Source organism: Otolemur garnettii, unplaced genomic scaffold (assembly GCF_000181295.1).
Source record: "Otolemur garnettii isolate 467f Iridium unplaced genomic scaffold, OtoGar3 scaffold00019, whole genome shotgun sequence".
Classification (NCBI taxonomy): Eukaryota; Metazoa; Chordata; class Mammalia; order Primates; family Galagidae; genus Otolemur; species Otolemur garnettii.
Genome location: NW_003852414.1, coordinates 7,685,492 through 7,697,995, shown reverse-complemented (window position 1 = coordinate 7,697,995; position 12,504 = coordinate 7,685,492). Strand labels below are relative to the sequence as shown.

General features: G+C 36.4%; 1 protein-coding gene across 2 annotated transcripts in view; it reads right to left on the bottom strand.

Annotated features, from left to right (window-relative positions):
• ARMC4 (armadillo repeat containing 4) overlaps positions 1–12,504 on the bottom strand; it is a 151,913-nt gene that overhangs the window by 68,221 nt on the left and 71,188 nt on the right. The gene's annotated exons all lie outside the window — the stretch shown is intronic.

The following is a 12,504-nucleotide window of genomic DNA, read 5'->3' as shown; positions in this document are numbered from 1 at the left end:
CTTGTTTGCCATGTGCGCCCTTCCCAGTAAGACTAACATTGCAGACTGTGTTATAATTACTTAAACACACTGTAATCAAAATATCTTCATGACTAGCTGAAAAATGAATTATCATCAGAGCCATCTCTACACCATCTGTCTTCTGTTTATATATCAATCAGTCCAGGGAGCATAACCCCACAGTAAAGTCCACTGAGTACTCACAGTTGAAAAGAAGGCCAAACAGAACTTAATATCCTTTACAAACATGGCTTTGTTCAGAAAGGTATATTAAACTCAAAGCAGATGAAAAAAGATAAAGCACATCAAAATTCCTTTGCTTTTTAATTTTGAGTTGAATTAAACGCATGTAACATTTAGCCACCGATAGAATAAATACTACTAGGTTAAAATGCCATTCAAGGGTGGTGCCTGTGGCTCAAGGACTAGGGCGCTGGCCCCATATACCGGAGGTGGTGAGTTCAAACCCAGCCTTGGCCAAAAACTGCAAAAAAAAAAAGAAAAGAAAAGAAAAGAAAAGAAAAGAAAATGCCATTCAAATTCTTCCTTGAAAATTGACATTTTAAAAAATCCTACATTTCTTGATTATCTGAGATGAGTTTGCCAGGAAAAAAAATATCTTTCCAAAAATTCCAAGTAGGATATCAGTTTTTGCATAACCCTATAAAATTGGTGGTACAAATACCTATTGTAAGATATAAACTTTCTCTATTTAAAAAAGTGACTTCTACTAAGAAAAAATGCACCGAGAAAGTATTTTACAGCAAAGCTTAAGCAACTAGCTTTTCAAACTGAAAACTTTCTGTCAAAATCATGCTGAAAAAAAGCAAAGTTTTATTTCTCAATTTATGGAAACTCTAAAAAAACTTACTGGGCTCTTCACAATGAAAACATTGCTTTTTCAATGCACATTAAAAAGGCTTACTGTCTTACATATGCTACTAAAAATATAATTAATGTTGACCCCTGGTCTCTATGTATATTTTATACAAAATGTCATGATAAACAACAATAAATAATTGTCTAACTTTCTTGCAAATTTAGCATTAATAATATTTTTAATATACATTGCTGGCCAGACATACCTTGTCACTAGAGAGGAAGTCATTTGGATGGTACACATTTCCAGTTTCAAAGTGATGGCTCATGCCTATAATCCTAGCACTCTGGGACGCTGAGGCAGGAGGATCACTTGAGCTCAGGAGTTCAAGACCAGCCTAAGCAAGAGCAAGACCTTGTCTCTACTAAAAATAGAAAAAATAGCCAGGTGGTGTGGTGGGCACCTATAGTCAGAGGTACTTGGGAGGCTGAGGCAAGAGGATTGCTTGAGCCCGAGAGTTTGAGGTTGCTGTGAGCTATGACACAATGGCACTCTACTGAGGGTGACAAAATGACACTCTGTCTCAAAATGCAAAAGGAAAAAAGGTAATTCAATCTTCAACCTCTTCTCCAAGACAAAATTTCACAATTAGCTATAAAAATTCAATATTAATCGTAAAACTAGATGTATTGTTCTCCACTTTCTCCCCAAACCCTAAGCAGTTCATCAGTTGCTTAGTTAGTACGAATGAGGACTGTGGCCCCACTACAGGCATCTTAAAAGAAGACTCAGCAGAGTATAGAGTCTTCTTCTATGAGGAAGACATTACAGAAGAACATTTGCAAATGCCAGAACTGACAAAGTCAGGGGTAGCAAACTTCAGAGTTGAATTTTAGCCCTCCCGTCTCCCTCATCCTCTGCTTGGAATCATTTATTGCTTTCCTGAAACCAGTAGGTGAACAATGACACACCCACACAAGAGAAAAGCACAACCACATTCAAGTGGGAGAGGGGAGGAGGCTGGAGGTGGAAGAGAGCAGAAGGGAGGGGGATTGGTGTGCTCTCACCTAATGGGCACAATGGGTGTACAGCACACCCCCCAGGTGTAGGGCTCAACTATAACTTGGACTTTACCTAACAAATGCAAACAATGTAACTTAATTATTTGTACCCTTCCTAATGGAGAAAAAAAATCTTTCTTCCTTCCTTTCTTTCTTTCTTTCTTTCTTTCTTTCTTTCTTTCTTTCTTTCTTTCTTTCTTTTTTTGAGACAGAGTCTCACTACTTTGCCCTCCGTAGAGTGCCATTGTATCACAGCTCACAGCAACCTCAAACTCTTGAGCTTAAGTGATTCTCTTGCCTCAGCCTCCCAAATAGCTGGGACTACAGGGGCCCACCACAATGCCTGGCTATTTTTTTGTTGCAGTTGTCATTGCTGTTTAGCTTGCCCGGGCCGGGTTTGAACCCGCCAGCCTAGGTATATGTGGCTGGCACTATAACCACTGTGCTACAGGTGTCAAGCCAGAAAAAAAAAAATTTAATTAAAAAAAGAAATCATTTACTGCTGATTTTTACTTCATAATAATTCCAGTATCTTTCCCTGCTTTCCTATTGCCTATGTAAGCACTCTAACCTTGGCCTTTACTACCTCTATCAGAATGCTACATTGGGTGTATAACTTGATTTTGTGGCTTCAGCTTCTCTCAATCTCAATACAACCTATAATAGATCCTATATATCTTTCTAAAGAAACTTTTAGAGCTTCTGCAATAGCTCCTTGATAGCAGGGTGCCAGGGATGTTCATTCTGTTCATGACATCACCTAATGTGTTCAATCAATTATTGTTGAACAGTTCACAACCAAAAGATCACTCTTGGGGTAGGGGGAGCCTCCAGTGGCTTCCTACTGCCCACATGATATTAAAACCCCAATTCCTGGATTCAGTATCAAATTTACATGGAACTGAAATTGTTCATAAGACTCCTTGACCATCCACAAAACTCTAAGCAGCAGGCATCCAGAAATAACAGATACGGTCAATTCTCATTATTAGGGGTAGTTATGGTGTCTTAAGTCATGAGCAAATACTGAACCACAGCTCCAGTGGAAATATAAAGTTGTGTTCCTGTGTGCTTCTGATCTAAATACTTTTATCAAATGGTCAATATATAACTTTGTTTCATGTGTATTTCTCTTTGAAGACACCCTATTTAAAATATATTGTTGAATCATTATTTAACTTTGTTTTTTTTTTTTTTTTTTTTGGTTGTGCAGTTTGGCCGGGGCTGGGTTTGAACCTGCCACCCTCAGTATATGGGGCCGGTGCCCTATCCACTGAGCCAGAGGTGCTGCCCTTGAATCATTAACTTTGGACTTATGGCCAACTACTCTACGATTCATAATTGAATGAAACTTATCAAACACATGGATTTTCTCCATAAGACACACCCCAGACTTCTTATGCCTTGGCACTCTGAACAGCATCTAGGCACCATGCTCAGGGGCCATTTGAAAGAGCAAAATCATCAACCCAAAACAAAACTGTGAAAAACCTGGCACTTGGCAGTAGACCTTCAAGTGGACACCTTGTTCACAGTATGAGAGGTGAAATAAAAAGGCTAAGTGTAACCTTTTTGGACCCCAGCTGGAAGCATGTGCATGGCATGACTCAAATTTTTTCACAGCTCTGCACCTAATGGGCACAACTTTCATTCCACAAGTCTCCAGAAATAATAGTGAAAGTGATATGAGTATTGATGTTTTGGCTGGGGTGGGTCGGGGTCTACGTATGAATTCATCAATAGAGAACCTGCAAATAATGAGGAATGACTGCATTTTAATTGTCCTTCAGGAAACTACAGTGTAGTCAGGGAGATAAAGAGATAATTATAATCTATTAAAAGTGCTGCAACAGATGTGTACATCCACGTGAAGATAGAGAGAAGACACTAGTTTACTCATAGACCACAGAGACTCCTCCCTTTATGCATTTTTCAACTATACATCTTTGTCCATGCCATGTCCACCTTTGACTATAATCATCCATCTCTTAAGGCCCAAAATCTTTTCCACAAATCCTCTTGCTTCCTTCTCTTTTAAGCCTCTTTTACATTTTGCCTTTTCCTTTCCTGGCACTCGTGCCATGTGTGTGCTTCTTATCTCCCCAATTACTGTGTAATTTCCTTGACAGTAGTAATCATATATTACCCACCACTCTTGGGGGCATGCTACACACCAGCAAATATAGGTTAAATGCATCTGAAACAAGACAGTCTTTGCTTATTTCTTTTTCAATGAATCACAAATCTCTCTAACACAAATACATTCTTTTTTAAACCTCATTGTTGCAAAATAAATGTGCAAATTCTAAATCTAAGCAGTAAAGTTTTCATTGGAAGCTGTTTCTAGGTTGAAAGTATATTTTCACGGAATTCGTTTACAACTTAATTGCTTTTTGTAGATACAGCGATGGGCTTAGAGGTGGTAGTAATTTACATTGTCCGCTTTCAATGGGTCTGCCCCACATTTGTTTAGCTCTTTAATTTGATTAGAACTTTGCTGGGAATTCATTTCCAGCAATGATGGTAGCTTTTCCCATTTTTATACCAATAGAATTTTACATTAATTTCTTAACATTATAAAGACAAAATTGAATTATATGTTTTCAAATTCTTGAACTTTCAAGTGGAAATGAAACAGCCTGCCTGGCAGAATAACAGCTCTAGAAAGAGGAATTTATGTTTGTATTCTGGTTATTAAAAAACAAGCAAATCAAGAAGATGCAGCTGCTTCCTATGTGTCTCAGTCTCTTATATTAACATTTTCCAGGACTGTTATGAAGTCTGGCTGCCTTGTCTGCCCACTGAGGCCACATATATGAATAAATATGAACAGTTTCTGCCTATGTTGTGACATGGGAAATGTGGTAGGGTTTCTTTCTGGCAATGCCGATATATCTATTTTGAAACCATAATTTTGCATGTTTTCTAAAAATTTCACAGTATTTGCTGAAAATTACACTGATAAGTAGTATTGTATGACAATGGCCCAAACTAAGTGCGGTTAGCCTAAAAGAACATGACGTTCTTAAACCACAACATTAAAAGATGCAACCGTAATATGTAGGTTTTGAAACCAAGTTGGCAATTCAGTAAAAAGGGAAACATAAATGTACGTCAGAATTAAAGCGATCCCTGAGAAAAGAATTTTGCCTTGAAAAAAAAATCATTGGCTCAAAAAAAATCATTGGCTCAGTGTGGTAGGAGGGGCTCATGCCTATAATCCTAGAACTTTTGGAGGCCAAAGTGGGAGGATCACTTGAGCCTAGAAATTTGACACCAGCTTGAGCACAAATGAAATCCCATCTCTACAAAAAATAGATAGATAGATAGATAGATAGATAGATAAGCTAGTTGTGGTGCCACATGCCTGTAGGCTCAGCTACTTAGTTGGAAGACTGAGGTAGGAGGATCAGGGAAGCCCAAGGGTTGGAGGTTGCAGTGAGCTGCAATGACACCAGTGAACTCTAAGCCTGGGCCACAGAGTGAGCCTCTTATCTCAAAAAACAAACAAACAAACAAACAAACAAACAAAAAAACAAATCCTTGAAGTTTTTATGTTTCTCTATCTATTGTTCTAAAGAGGCTATGAAAAAAAATTGAAGGAAAGATAGGAATGTGACAGCTGCTGGAAAGGTATGTCAAGAATTCCTTGGCCTTGAGAAAGCAAAAGGATAATCTATCCTCTTAAGGTTGGTATAAGCAGTATGATTAGAAAGACACTAGAAAATTTTGTGTCAGAAAGATGATTCATTCATACAGTAAATATTAAGTGAGAGCCTATCACATGCTAGGCATTGCAACACATCAAGAGACACAAAACATCCAGTTGTCCAACTTTTTAGCAATGGCAAGTTTGGTCATTTAATTTTTCTGGTGATCCCCAGATCTTTGCATTGCGAAGATGTTGTTTTCCCTTCTCATTAAATAACAATCTGTGGGGTCACACTATGTGACCCTGAGAAGGTCTTATCCCAATAACATTTTGCTACTATAAAGTTTAAGCGTCCATGAATTATCCTTCCCAAAGGAGCCTGACAGGAAACATGTTTAATCCTTTGACTTTAATGACCAGTTTGTGGTTACCATCTCTATAGACAAAGGAGACTTTTTCCTCTTTCTCTCTTTTTAACTCTTCCTAAACACTTAAAATTTTCTTTAATTAAATCTATCAGTGATTTCCTCTATGATTTTGACCTTTATCTTATGCTTAGAATAGCCATCCACATTCCAAGACAATAAAACTACAATATATCTATTGGCTTCTTGCAATTTAGTTTATTATAATTAAATATTTTAATTGCCTGAATTTTTTTGTAAAAAGGAAAGAGGGGTCCAGTTTTCTTTTCTTCATGGACACTGTGATTACATTCTAAATTTTGATAGATAGTTATATAGATAGCTATAGATATAGATATTTAATATATCTCTGGTTTCTCTATTGTATTCCATTGATCTGTCCATACCTGCACTATTGCTGAGTTGTTTTAAATTGTATATATATGTATTCTAATGACTGATGTGATTTGCTAAATGGATATCCTTTAATTACATAAAATAAATTTGTGTCTTCTGATCCCAAGGCAATTTTCTAAACTGTTTATAAAAGAAGGGAAATTCTGCAACATGAAAGCTATATCTATATCTACATTTAGATTTCAAATAAAAAATGCTAGACTTGAAAGCTATATTATCAGAAATGAGGAATTTATCAGATGGGCTTAAGAGCAAACAGGACACAGCAAAGAAAAAGGACCTGTGAATTTAAAGAGAATAAAAGATAACCAAACTTAAAATAATAAGAGAAAGAAAAACCAAAGTCTATGGAGTATTAGTAAATGAAACAACATATGTGTAATTAGAACACGAGAAAGAAGAAGAGAAAGAGACCAAAGAATATTCGTCAAGGCAATAACCAAGTTCTTCCCAAAATTTGAAAGACATTAATCCATAGGTCCAGGAAGCTCATGGAACCTGCAATAGGATATATGCAAAGAAAACCACAGCTACACAAGGTGGGTGGATTTCCTGAGCTGGTGAGTTTGAGATCAGCCTGAGCAAGAGCAAGAGCAAGACCCCATCTCTAAAACTAGCCAAGAGCTGTGGTGGGCACCTGTAGTTCCAGCTACCTGGGAGGCTGAGGCAAGAGAATCATTTAAGCCCAAGAGTTTGAGGAAGCTGTGAGCTATGATGTCACAGCACTCTACCAAGAGTGACAAAGTGATACTCTGTCTCAAAAAATAAATAAAAATAAAAAACCCTCACAGTTACATACATGACAATCAAATTGCTGAAATCTAAAGGTAAAAAGATCTTTAAAATAGTCAAAGACTAAGACATTATGTCTTAGTCCTTAAAAACTGTAATAACAGAATGCATTGACTAGGTGGCTTGTAAACAATAAACTTTTTGTTGTTTGTTTTTTACAGTTCTAGAGGCTGTGAAGACAAAGGGATGGGCAGATTTTATATCTAGTGAGGGCCTGCTGCCTGGTTCATAGTATTCTCAGTACAACCTGACCTGGTACAAGGGGTGAGGGAGTTCTCCGGGGTTACAAGGGCACTAATTCCATTCATGAGGGGCTCCCACTCTGCTGAAAGTCCCACTTCCAAATTCTCTCACATTCTGAATTAAGTTTCACTGTATGAATTTTGGGAGAACAAAACATTCAGACTAGAGCACAGTAGGTATGGGAAATTATGAAGCAAATGACGAATGACTTCTCACAAGAAACAGTGAGAGCAAGAGGACAATAGAATAGCATTTATAAACTCCTAGAAGAAAAAATAGCCATCAACTTATACTTCTATACCCAAGTGAAAATATCCTCCAGAAATAATAAAAAAAAAACCTTCCCCCTTGCCCCAGCCTTAAAGCCATTATGAGGGGAAGAGCAAAACAATATGTGGATAGAACTAAGGATGCATCCATGGGAGGAGGCAAGGTTGTTTTTAGTGGGTCAGCACAGGGTCTTAGAGCCAAGGAGGATGAAGAGGGACTCTCCAAAAGTATAGAGAGAAACAGGTGGAAAGTATCAGAGCCTAAATAAAGTGATTAAAACAATCTTTGGAGGTATGACCCGATGTGGGAAGTCAGACCCCTAGCAGAATGAGGGAGATTTCCCTGCTGAGAATCAGCCTAGGGTGTGGAAAAGACCACTAAAGAGGTCTTAAAAGACCTCTAAGACCACTAAAGAGGGTGAGGAGAGAGTTAACACAATGGAGCAGCCTGCAACAGGAAATCCAAGGCTGAGCAGTGTGAAGATGGAGACATATGAGGAGCAGGTGGCCCAGCTCGGGGTACCAGAGCCTGAATAGGATAAAGAGAGCATCCAGGTGGCTGGACAGTTCAGCACAGTGAATCAGAGACAAATAGGGGTGAAGGGAGCATCTGCAAAGGGGAGAGGACAGGAAGGAAGATGGCAGACTGGTTACACCTAAGGAGATAAATTGAAGTCTGCGTCTCACTGTCAATGAAGAGAATTGTAAAGACAGATGACCCTTCATCAACATGGGTTTAAACTGCATGGGTCCATTTATATGTGGATTTTCTTCCCGCTTTGCGACCTCTGAGACAGAAAGGCCAATACTTTCTTTGCGTCCTCCTCAGCCTACTCAGTGTGAAGACAATGATGATGAAGACCTTTCTGAGATCCACTTCCACTTAATGAACAGTGACTATATTTTATCTTCCTTGTGATTTTCTTAATAGCATTTTCTTTTCTCGAGGTTATCTATTGTAAGAACACATATGTAATATATATCACATACAAAATACGTGTTAATTGACTATTTATGTCATAGTTTAGTTAAGGCTTTAGGTCAACAGTAGGCTATTAGTAATTAAGTTTTCTGGGGAGTCCAGTTAGACACAGATTTTTGACTCCACAAGGAGTTGGTGCCTCTACTCCTGTGTTGTTCAAAGGTCATCTGTACAGAGAGAAAACTAGAAATAAGTGAATATTAAAAACCATGACTGAAAATTTTTATACCCCTTTCTTAGAAATTGACAAATTAAGTTTTAAAACATGGTAAAGATAGAAAAGACTGAACAACACAAACAACTTGATTTAATCTACATTTTAAAAACACAGCTTCTGCAGTATACACATTGTTCTCCCCAATACAAATGGAACATTTGCAAAAACAAACCGTAAGGCTGGGTCATAAAGCCAAATATGAAAGAACTGAAATCACAGAGACTATTACCTCTCACCTATGGTTTTAAACTAAGATGAGTAACAATGTGGTATCTGGAGAATACCAAGAGTTTTGGAAATCAAGCAACATTTGCAAATAGTCCATGGGTCCAAGATAAATCATAAAAAAAGGAAATATTTTTAACTAAATAAAAATTAAAATATAACTTATATTTGTGAACCTAAAATAATGCTTACAGAAAAATATGGCCTTAAGTAATTATATAAGAAATGACCAATAATATCAGTGATCACATCATTTACCATAAAAAGCTAGAAAAAGAAGCAAAATTTAAACATGAAATATATAAAAATAAAATAATAAAAATAAAAACAGAAATTGATGAAATGGAAAATGGACAAAGAAAGAGAAAAGAGAAAGTAGTTCTTTCAAAAGATGAATAAAATTGATAAGCTATTAGAGCAAGAATTGACAAACTTTTTCTGTAAAGGGCTAAATAGTAAATATTTTAGGCGTTGTGGATAATATAGGATCTCTGTTGCATAGTCTGTTTTGTAAAACCATTATAATGTAAAAAACATTATTATTTCATAGGTTTGTTTTGATTTTTTTTCATTTTTGTTTGTTTTTCTATTTCTGTTTGTTTGTTTGTTTTGGAGATAGTATCTCACTCTGCTGCCCTGGCTAGAATGCCTTGCAACCTCAAACTCCTGGCTTCAAGCTATCCTCAAGAAACTGGGCCTACAGGTACCCACCACTATAGCCAGGATGCCTGGCTCATCTTTCTATTTTTAGTAGAGATGAGGTCTCACTTTGCTCAAGTTGGTCTTGAACTTCGGAGACCAAATGATCCACCCACCTTAGCCTCCCAGATTGCTAGGATGACAGGTGTGAGTCACCATGCCTGGCTTTCACAGGTTATTTTTAAAAATGACTATGGGGGCTTCCAAAGGAGACTGATGAAGAGAGAGAGAGGGAGAAAAATGCCTTCATTATAGAATCCATAAATGATAAAAGAATGATAAACAGTTAATACAAGGATGTTATAATAATTTTATGCTACTAAACTAAGCTTAAATAAATGAATATATTTTTTGAGAAGAAAAATAATCAAAACAGAACCAAGAAGAAATAAAAAACTTACATAGTGCCATAACTATTAAAGAAATTGAATTTGTAATTTTTTGGGGGGGGGGACAGAGTCTCACTCTGTCACGCTCCATAGAGTGTCATGACATCTCAACTCATAGCAGCTGCAAACTCGTGGGCTTAAGTGATTCTCTTGCCTCAACTTCCCAAGTAGCTGGGACTACCGGTCCCTGCCACAATGACCGGGTATTTTTTTTTGTTGTTGTTGTTGTCATTGTTGTTTAGCAGGCCTGGGCAGGGTTCAAACCCACCACCCCAGGTGTATGTGGCTGGTGCCTTTACCACTGCTATGGGTGCTGAGCCTGAATTTGTAATTTTTAAAACTAAATAAACAACAACAGAAACCTCTTTCAAAAAGAAAACTCCAAACTCAGATGGGTTTGCTAGTGAATTCTATCAAATATTTAAGATAGAAATAAAAACTTAATACATGAAACGGGAAATGAACCGTGATTAGTATGATTTTATTCAAGGAACAGAAGGTTGGCTCAACCTTCTAAAATCAATCAATGTAATTTCACTTTATTGAAACAGAACAAAAGAAAAATCATCTGATCATCCCAAGAAGTGGAGAAAACACATTTTATAAAACTCAAACCCCATTTATTTAAAAAAAAAAAAAAAAAAACAACTCAGAGAAAACTAGAAATAGGTGGAAACTTTAATCTGATAAAAGGCATTTACAAAAAAAAAAAAAGACCACTAGCATCACACCTAAAGACAAAAAATTGAGTGCATTCTCCCTAAGATCAGGGATAGGATGAAGATATTTGCACTTACTTCACAGTGATAAGAAGTCATAGCCTGCTTATTATTAAAGAAAAAAAAAAAAAGAAATAAAAGGCATAATGATTGTGAGTAAAGTAAAATCTCATTATTTGCAATTTACATAATTTTTCATGCAGAAAACCCCATGAGGGCGGCACCTGTGGCTCAAAGGAGTAGGGTGCTGGCCCCATATGCTGGAGATGGCAGGTTCAAACCCAGCCCCGGCCAAAAACTGCAAAAAAAAAAAAAAAAAAAAAAGAGAAAGAAAATCCCATGGTATCTAAAAAAAATGATTAGAAAAGGTTAAGTTAGAAATGTTGCAAAAATACGTGAAGATATATTTGAATATGCAAACGTATATTCAAAAATTATGTATGTATCTATAAATTACAACAAACAAATGGAAAAGGAGTTAAAAATAATTGCCAATCACATTAGCCTAAACAAACAGATAACTAGAAAAACTATAATGCAAAACATAAAAGACTCTACATTGACAACTACAAAATAGTACAGAGAAAAACTGAAGACTCAAATAAATGGAGATATATACCACCTTGATGGATCGGCAGTCTCAATATCATTAAGATTTCTAGTTTCCTTAAGTTGATCTGCAGATTCCTATTAATACAGTACTTATTAAAGTCCTATAAAGCTTTTAAAAAGATTTAGATGATTCTAAAATTTATATGAAATACATATCACCTAGAGTAGCTCAAAGTATCTCAAAAAGAAGATTTCTATTACTTATTACAAAGCTACAGTATAGTAATCAAGATAGTGCAGGATTGGCATATGGATATAAAAATAGATCCACGTCAAAAAGAAATCAGAAGGGGTGGTGCCTGTGGCTCAAAGGAGTAAGGCGCCGGCCCCATATGCTGGAGGTGGCAGATTCAAACCCAGCCCCAACCAAAAAAAAAAAAAAAAAAAAAAAGAAATCAGAAATTAATCTACTAGTTTACAGTCAGCTGAATTTCAACCAAGGTAGCAAGTGGATCAAATGGGAAATAGTGTTTTCAATAAATGATACTGGAACAATTGGATATTGTATGAGGAAAAAAATAACTTTGACCTCATTTCATTCCATTTTTAAGATCTACTTTGATCATAGACAGGACTTAAAACTCATTAGCTGAAAAATAAAAGTTAATAAAGTGAACTAAAAGTTTCTGCTCAAAAGGCAGCCTTAATGCTTATTAAGAAAAAAAACTTTACTGTACATACATCTATCTCATAAGGGATATATACAGAAATTGTAAAGGACTTCTTTAAATCAATAAAAAAGATAATCAATCCAATTAACAATGGGCAAAATACTTGAACAGAACACAAAAGAATGTATGCACAGGAGCAACAAAGACATGAAAGGCTGTACAACATCATTGGTTTTCAGGGAAATGAAAATGAAATCTACAATGATGTACCATTACACCCTATGTAAATGACTAAATTTTTTAAAACTCTGACAACACTAAAATTGCTGGCACTGGGTAGGAGTGTAAAATTATATAATCACTCTGATGTACAATTTGAAAGTTTCTGTAAT